At 36.0% G+C, this 9,376-nt stretch overlaps 1 pseudogene; it reads left to right on the top strand.

Moving 5' to 3' along the window:
- The first annotated feature begins 1,287 nt into the window (after positions 1-1,287).
- LOC125356240 lies at positions 1,288-1,804 on the top strand (annotated as a pseudogene).
- The last annotated feature ends 7,572 nt before the right edge of the window (positions 1,805-9,376 follow it).

Below are 9,376 nucleotides of genomic sequence, written 5' to 3'. Positions count from 1 at the left end.
ACTCTACAAGATATTTCTGAATCCACTTAGTTTACAAGGTATAATTTATCACTTACAGTGTTATATAGGGTTTTTATGAAACTGCAAATTATAACAAAAGGCATGCATTTGTGTGTTTCTTGAGAGAATGCACTGCAATTTTTTAACTTAATTCATTCTTCTTAAGTATTGGCATCCTTTTGTCTTTTTATTTTTTAAATAGTTGATTAAAAAAAAGTGATGTAAGAGGAGTTAACTGTTACCTAAATCAGGTAATGAGTAAAATTTTGTTTAGATAACTTTTCCCTCTTGTCCAGATCCACAGGTTGTATAGATCATTTTCAACATAGTGAGCACCACTGATGCATTTATTCATGCTTTGTCCCTCCATATCTGTGTACCCCTTTACACTCCCAAAGACAGATAAATGAACAAACAAGACCAAATAAAACAAAAACAACAATAAAGAAAAACTCACTTCCATTTTCTGGAGTTCATTTTGATAAATATTATTTTATGTGATCAGAGGCACATAGGAATTGCTTTGTTGTGTTCCTCCCTTATGAGTATCCTCCTTTGGTCTCACTGTGTGTGAATCCTAGAGTCCTGTACCATTTATCATGTTCCAGTGTATTTTAGATCTATCTTCCCCATATGAGAGAAAACACGCACCATTTGTCTCTCTGAACTTGGCTTATCTGACTTAACATGATTTGTCCTTTGTCCATCCATCTCCCAGCAAATGACATAATATTATTCTCTCTAGTGGATGTGTAAAATTCCATTATGAATAGATACCACATTTTTTGGATCCACTCTATGGTATGGGTTGTTTCCACAACATGGTCATTGTGAATAGTGCGTCTGTTGCATTAATAATAGGTAGCATTAGATAAGTGGCATGGTACATGTCAGTATGTTTAAAACTATTTAGTTTTTCATATGTGGTTCTGGAATTGGAGTGGAGGTTACTTGTTAGGTTTTGGAACTGGAGATGTAACCCAAGAGGTAAAACAGCAATTACGAATGAAAAAGCTCACCAAAGGTGTGAGCCTCTGTGTTCAAGCCTCAGCACGCATGAGAACATGCCTGCACACACACACACATTAAAAAAAAAAAACCACTAAAATCATAGGTCTCTAAAATTGACATAGTAATATTACTGACTCCTAGGAAGTCATAAATAGGACTCTTTAGTGTTAAAAATGGGAGCGTGTGCTCTGGGTTGGCTCCTGCGGTTGGTTTGTGTGGCGCCCTTCCTGGCGTCCCCAGGTCTAACCAGATTCTTCCTTTTCCTCCATTGCAGGTGGGATCACCGCCAGGATGCAGATTTTCGTCAAAACCCTTATGGGGAAGACCATCACACTCAAGGTTGAACCCTTGGATACCACAGAAAATGTAAAGGCCAAGATCCAGGACAAGGAAGGAATTTGTCCTGATCAGCAAAGACTGATCTTTGCTCGTAAGCAGCTGGAAGATCGACGCACCTTTTCTGACTACAACATTCAAAAGGAGTCCACTCTTCATTTAGTGTTGAGACTTCGGGGTGGTGCTAAGAAAAGGAAGAAGAAGTCTTACACCACTCCCAAGAAAAACAAGCACAAAAGAAAGAAGGTTAAACTGGCTGTCCTGAAACACTATAAGGTGGAAGAAAATGGCAACATTAGCCGTCTTCGCCGAGAGTGCCCTTCAGATGAATGTGGTGCTGGAGTTTTTAAGGCTAGCCGCTTTGACAGACATTATTGTGCCAAGTATTGTTCAACTGTTTCAACAAACCAGAAGACAAGTGATTGTGTATGAATTAATAAAAGGCATAAACTAAAAATAAATGGATGACATTAATCAAGATGCACAGTACTCATAAACTGGCAGGTTGAGTTGAAACTCTATACAAGTACTTAAAGCTAATAATAAAAAAAAATGACCTTATTTCTCCCTGAACAAATCAGAGGACTCTTAAAATAACATTTTTTTCATAAGTTCTCCCTGAGTAATTTATTTAATGATTCTATTAGATTTTTCCATTAAGAAAGCTTTCAATAGTTTTTTTATACAATATTCCTTCTTTGATTCTACATTGAAAGTGTATTTTAGCCATAAAGATTATAATAATAAGAATTCAAGTGCTGAAGATCTGATGAATCTCTGTATTTTTCTTCTAATGTCAAATATATGGGAACCCTTCCCTATGGCTCTTGTCAATTCCACATAACCACCACATATTCATAACCCTTCAGTTTGAGGAACCATTCATTCCATTCCTGTTCTGTTGCCTACAGAAGTTTCAGAGTACGATTGAAATATTTCTCCATCCTCTTAAAGCCCGATTCCTGAGCTACATGGATCGAGTCAGAGATTATATCTTAGATTGTCAAAGTAAGAATGATTCCCAGTCTGGGTAGCATTATTTCCCACACAGTCCAGAGAAAAACTATAACAGAAAGAAAATGTATCATAAAGTGTTATATATTTTTAAATAAGAAAAAATAAAAAATAATAGATTAAGAAGCAATATTTGTCTTGTGTACATTCCATGGTTTTCACCAGAAGGACTTACCTCTTGTTCTCTTCCCCTAGAGCTATAATGCAAAATTAATAGAAGAGTATTGACTTGTGGAAATTTTGGAGTGGGGTGACCTGTGTGTACATATGAACCATTTGAAAGGAGAATTTCTGAAATATGCCACTTATTATCACTTTTTTTAAAAGCTAGTTTCTACTTGACATTGTTCCTAGGTAATTATTTGTCATAGGAGAGCAAAAAAAAAGAAAATGTAAACCACTGAACAGCAACAAGAAAATCCTTTTCCCTAGAGTTCCTGCTCCTAAAAGGGGAAAAATAATTATGCATAACACTGTACCATTGATGGTTCTCTTATCTAATTAGCAGAGTCATGAGGCTATTGCCCTGTTCATTTTCTTTTTAGTATCATGACATGGTTGGTTCAGATGATCTTTTTGGTTCTAATATAATTCAATTTGTCATTAATAGCTGAAGTTTTATCCCATCACCTTATGAAAGTTGGGTGGTATTAGTTTTACCATGTTGAAGCCTTCACTGTGAAGCATACAGAAAGCGGTCAAGAATCAAGTGAATCTGACCTGGGATTATGCATGCTCTTTGCATAGGGCCACACACATCTTCTACTTGCAGTCCCTTTGACTCACTATGATTACTTTACCAACCTCAAAAAACTGCTAAATGCCTTGAAGAAGACAAGAATTTAGTATTTTATGGATAAATTTAGATATAAATACATATGAATAATATATGTAACAATGTACTCTGCACTTAAATATTACATAATTATATAAATATATGTTTGCTGCATTTAAATATTGCATATATGTATTTATACATCATTGTTAAAAAATCTTGGAAGAACTTTATTGAGTAAATAAGCAAGGGGGCAAGCAGACAAAAAGCAAACAGACAGGCATAGAAAGGCGGGGAGCACTCTAACAGAGTGAGAGTGCTCCCAAAAAGAGAGATGTCCATATATCATCTTCATAGCTCTCAAGAAATAAAATCCAATCTAGTGCAAGAATAAAATATGCATATTATATGAGGAATTTTCTTCATCTCTGATTTGAATTTGATGCCTAACCAAGAGTACAAAGTGGAGCATTTCAAAAGGCAGCTGCTATAGAAAACAGCAATCATATTATAGAGCTACTATCTGCAGAATTATTTTAAAAGCAAATGCAATTTTTTCCTATAAAACACTATACAACAACTAAATAGTCTATACTCTATGGGGAAATTACTCCTTCCACCCACTTCTCTACCAAAACACACATGACATTTATTTAGTCTAGAGGGCATCCAAGCCATTTGACAAGCAATATTACTTCTTTCACCAAGAATACAGTTTTATAGAATGACACAAAATTAATTAGCCTAAGTTATAATAAGTTAAGGGAACAGATAGATTCATGTTGTGTTCTGCCAAGTTCTATCATCTTGATTAATGTCCAGTTAAATTACAGATATTCTCTATTTTGTGATTATCTGTTTTCAATACAGGCAGATAATTTTCAATGTTAAGGAAAGATTTAACCAGATATCACTCTTGTCCTTCTAGGGATATTGTATGGGCCAGTTCACCCAGTCTTAGAAGAGTGAAATAGACCATATCTACAGATCTGGTTGTAGGCAAAGGTTTGTATATACATAAGCAAGAAAAAGAGGCCTCCCTTCCTCAGGGTTGGTAACACAGAAGTAATACATACCTAAAAACTGTTAGGTCCTTTTGTGGTAATATCTGGTGATTCATGATGATATCATGCTTATGGATAGAAAATAAGTAAAAATCAAAACAATTGAGCTGTTTAACAAAATGGATAGCAGGGAGCAGAAACATGCTTTGGGCATAGGGCACTCAGGAGGTTGTACATGAATGAAAGAAAGAGCAAAAAATGCAGTAGTTTTTTGTTTTGTTTTGTTTTTTGTTTGTTTTTTTTTTTTATTTTGGCCAGTCCTGGGCCTTGAACTCAGGGCCTGAGCACTGTCCCTGGCTTCCTTTTGCTCAATGCTAGCACTCTGCCACTTGAGCCACAGAGCCACTCCTGGCCGTTTTCTGTATATGTGGTGCTGGGGAATCAAACCCAGGGCCTCATGTATACAAGGCAAGCTCTCTTGCCACTAGGCCATATCCTCAGCCCAAAATGCAGTAGTTTTACTCAATGTACGTTACATAAAACTCAAATTACAAAAATTGAGGGTAGTGATAAGAAGGAGAATGATAAAAGGGGTGACCCTGGATAACACACATTGTACTCATAACCTGATTTGTGGAATTGTACAACTACTTAATAAGAAATTGTTTTCTGAACTCATAGTGCTGAAACTCTCCTTACTGGTATAAAGAAAATTAAAAATAGAACTTGGTTTTGTGGGAAAAATCCTCCAAGGTAATGACCATAAAATATAATATCTGTTTTTTATCTGATCAGATTTCTGAAATATGTTTAATTTGTTATATATTACTCCTTGTAATTGTACTAAAAGAAAATCGAACTAATCAATTGTCATACTGTGTTCTGGAGTATTTGAATCTGTGCATTAAAATGATTTTTATGCAGCTAATAAATATGTATTGCCTTCTTTAAACCAAAATGTTCTTTCTCTGGTTGAGAGACAGATCATGTTCTTGAGAAAACTTCATGTTAACGACAGTATAGATAGGTTCTTTTTACTTTCTGATTGACCTAATGGGGAAAAAAGGACTCATTAGATCATAGAGCTGGGGAGGAGAGCCGAGGTGGTTCAGTCAAAAAGTCAGTTGAACCATGATGAGCCAGTACAAAATTGGAAGTCAGGAGAAGATATAGTGTTCCTAGACAAAGTTACAGTTTGTTAACGCAATAGTTCAGAGAGGCAAGAAGTTTTATTGTTGATCAAATTATACCTAGGATAGACTGCTACCTCCTGTTGGACCTTCCTTGGAATATGCTGCCAAAGAAATGTTCAGATTCTATATATTGAGAAGAACAGACTAACTCAAGTTTTCTTTTTGGAACTACTTTTTTCAATATTTCTGCTCATGGCTCACCATAGAAGAGATGACTTAATTATAATTGTATATGCATGTATATTCTTCCATACCAACGTGTGTGAGCGTGTGTGTGTGTGTGTGTAAGTCATCCAGATTATTTAAACTATTACATGAAACTCCAACTAATCTGAACTCAATGTTAATACCTGACTTCCTTTCAGTCATCTGTATGAGAATATTTCTTAAGTTCTATGGAAAGAATTTCTAGGTTCAAATGGGCAGGGCAGGGCCCTTCCACAGAATATTATGGGGATTATCATGATGAATAAGCACTAATAAAATAGTAACTACAGCAATAAAAGCAGTATTTTCTTACTGATTGCATTGATTTCTGAATGTTCCTCTGACAATGGATCACAAACGTAAAACACTAAAAATTACCGGGTGCTGGTGGTTCACACATGTAATTCTAGCTACTCATGAGGCTGAGAGCTGAGGATTGCGATTTGCAGCTAACCCATGCAGGAATATCTTTGAGATTCATCTCCTATAACCCACTCAAAAACCAGAAGTGACTCTGTGGCTCAATGTGGTAGCCTTGAGCAAAGGAACTCATGGACAGACCCTGAGATCAAGCACCACTACTGAAAACAAACAAACAAAAAAACCATCAGAAATTGATTGTCTTACATATATACTGACAAAATTATATTTGATGGCATCCATGGGGTTCATGGGGCTATGCTCTGTGAAACCTGTGGAGACAGTTTATCCACTACCTAACTTCTAGTGGCACTTGGTAAGATTGTATTACATGACTCACATTTGTAAAAAAAATCACTCTTTGCTCTCTCCCTGTGTCCAAATCTAAATCTCACTTTTATGAGGTCACTAGTCATTCTTGAGGCTTAAATTATGACTAATCAGTCTTCAAATACCCAAATTTTCAAACAAGGTTACATAGGGTTTACAATTGTAACATATTTTTCAGTGCTCTCATGTAAATCTATGCCTCTGCTAGTGAATCCAGTTATGCTAGATTATACAAAATATAAGAGCTGTATACAATTTGAACTAACAACAACATCCTGTTTGTGCCTATTGAGAAAGTTCTGTGTATCAGTTGAGCATTCAAGTCAGCACATGAATAACCATGTCAAAAGCCAATCACTGGGCTGGGGATATGGCCTAGTGGCAAGAGTGCTTGCCTCGTATACATGAGGCCCTAGGTTCAATTCTCCAGCACCACATATACAGAAAATGGCCAGAAGTGGCGCTGTGGCTCAAGTGGCAGAGTGCTAGCCTTGAGCAAGAAGAAGCCAGGGACAGTGCTCAGGCCCAGAGTCCAAGCCCCAGGACTGGCCAAAAAAAAGCCAATCACTGTGTCAGAAAGAAAAAAGAACATTGCAAACTTCTGCAGATATTCCCAAATACAAGGAAGCCAGTGAGAGTGGTACCTCAATTTTACAAGAAGGCAATGGACTCAGCATGAGATGTTCCAGTTTCAAGGAATAGAAAACTTAACAAACATAGGTATAAGTTTGAGGGCATGTTTTGTTACTTAAGAAGTTAGTGACTAAAATTAAAAAGTCTGATTTATTAACGTGGTGTGTGTGTGTGTGTGTCTGTGTCTGTGTCTGTGTCTGTGTGTCTATGTTTGTGTGCACGTGTGCGCGTGCTGATTCTGGGGCTTTAACTCAGGGCCTGGGTTCTCTACCTGAGCTTTATTGCTCAAGAGTAGTTCCCTACCACTTGAGTCAACACTCCACGTCTGGCTTTTCTACTAGTTTATTGGAAATAAGACTCTCACAGACTTTCCTCCATGCCTTAGCTTTGAACTGTTATCCCCAGATCTCAGTCTTCTAAGTAGCTAGGATTACAGGAATTAATCACTAGCTGATTTATTTATTTTTCCATTCCATTCATCATTCTGTCATTTCTTTTAGTCATCCATCCTCTCTAATCTGCATTTTCTAGGTCACATGCATATTCCTTAACCAATCGTCATGATTGATTTGGTTACCATGATTAACTTGAATCCACAGATCATAGCCATCCAAAGTAAATGACTTTTCTGTTAAATACAGAGGTGATGAATTGATTACTCATTTCAAAGTAGGAATAAAAATATTTTACAAATGGTAACTAGGTTCAGATTTAAACAATATCTTACAGCATATACAATGGGTATATATGTGGATTAAAATATTTTTCTCAAGTTTAATATTTTAGTTTATTAAAAATTAAGTGCACTTGGCATTATAGTATATGCCTGTAATGGCCTAGTAGTAGAGTGCTTGCCTCGCATATATGAAGCTCTGGGTTCTATTTCTCAGCACCACATATATAGAAAAAAACAGAAGTGGGACTGTGTCTCAAGTGGTAGAGTAAAAACCTTGAGGGAAAAAAAAAACAGGGAGAGTGTTCAGACCCTGAGTTCAAGCCCAAAGACTGATAAAAAAAAATGTAATTTCAGCTACCACAGACAGAGAAGCAGGAAGATATCCAGTTTGAAGTCAGACCTACCAAAATTAGCAAGATCTTAGCTCATAAACAAAATAGAAGCAAAATGACTGAGGATGAGGATTTTGTTCTTTTGGTCAAGCACTTATATACCAATCATAAGGCACTGGGTTCAATACCCAGTACAAAAAGAAAGAAAGAAGGAGAAAGAAGGGAGAAGGGAGAATGACTATAAGAAGAAAAGAACATGAAAAATTATATAGAGATGTGCTTACACTCAACAGTATACAACAGCTATCTTTAAGCAATTAACATTAATTTCATTATGGCATGTGATATTTCACCATACATATTATCACATACACATCTTAACTTTTCTCAGAAAAATATATAATCAAAGCACGAAGACTCCTGTCACTGTGTTTGATTTTGGTGCTATGGGTAGTATAGATTTATATATATATACACACACATATATATGTTTGTATATGTTTGTCTGGATTAGGGAAGGGAAAGGGAACATCAAAATGGTGAGACAAAGGGAAAAAGGCAAACCAATGCAACAGCAATACTTATAAGACAATATGCTGTAAACCAACTGTACAGCTCAAGGCAGAGTTTAGGGAGGAGGGAAAGTGGGAGAAAAATGAAAGAGAAGGTAACAAGTTGGACACAAAATGTACTCACTAAATGTACTCACAAAATGTACTATAATAGTTATATATGTAACTGTAACCCCTCTGTACACCATTTGACAATTTTTAAACTGATACTTACATAACTGCAATTTAAAAAGCAGGGAGAAGAAATGATCAGTTCTCTTTTACTTAGAAAATAAGAAGAATAAATAAGTGCTATTTCTTGTAATGACAATTGAGCTTTCTTCTCTAACTTGCATATTTTCCAGTGCTCTTGCCTCTTCCTCCTAATGTTCTGTCCACTATTGTATCATTGCATTCTATGAAGAAAAAAACAAATCCCTTGGGCCTAATTAAATTGAAACTTTGGTCATCTTTTGTTGCTGTGTAAGGCTGAACACAATCAGGAGCACATAACACTCTTTTAGACAAACTGCAGTTTCAAGGAAATAAACTTGATTGAACAACCTTCCTGTTTTAAATGTTAAGGTAATCATTTGATAATAAGTAGGAAAAGAAACATTACAGCTTAAAATGTATCTTATTCCATAATATTTCACTTGGAAAACTCTTCTAAATATATATGTGTCCGGAATTTGCCCTGTGAAGAGCTGCTAGGCCATCATTAGAAAGAGCTTCTGCATTTTCTACAGAAATACCATGGTTATCACTGGCACCTGGGGGGTAGCTCACCACATTTGATTGCTCAGAATTGCAACAAAAGCAACTCGAACTCTAAATAGGATTTTATCCTGCTGAGGGATCTCAGGGCATTTTGAAAACATATTAAAAGTAAAC

The sequence above is a fragment of the Perognathus longimembris genome, chromosome 8, assembly GCF_023159225.1.
Source record: "Perognathus longimembris pacificus isolate PPM17 chromosome 8, ASM2315922v1, whole genome shotgun sequence".
Taxonomy (NCBI): domain Eukaryota; kingdom Metazoa; phylum Chordata; class Mammalia; order Rodentia; family Heteromyidae; genus Perognathus; species Perognathus longimembris.
This window is presented reverse-complemented; position numbering and strand designations above follow the sequence as displayed.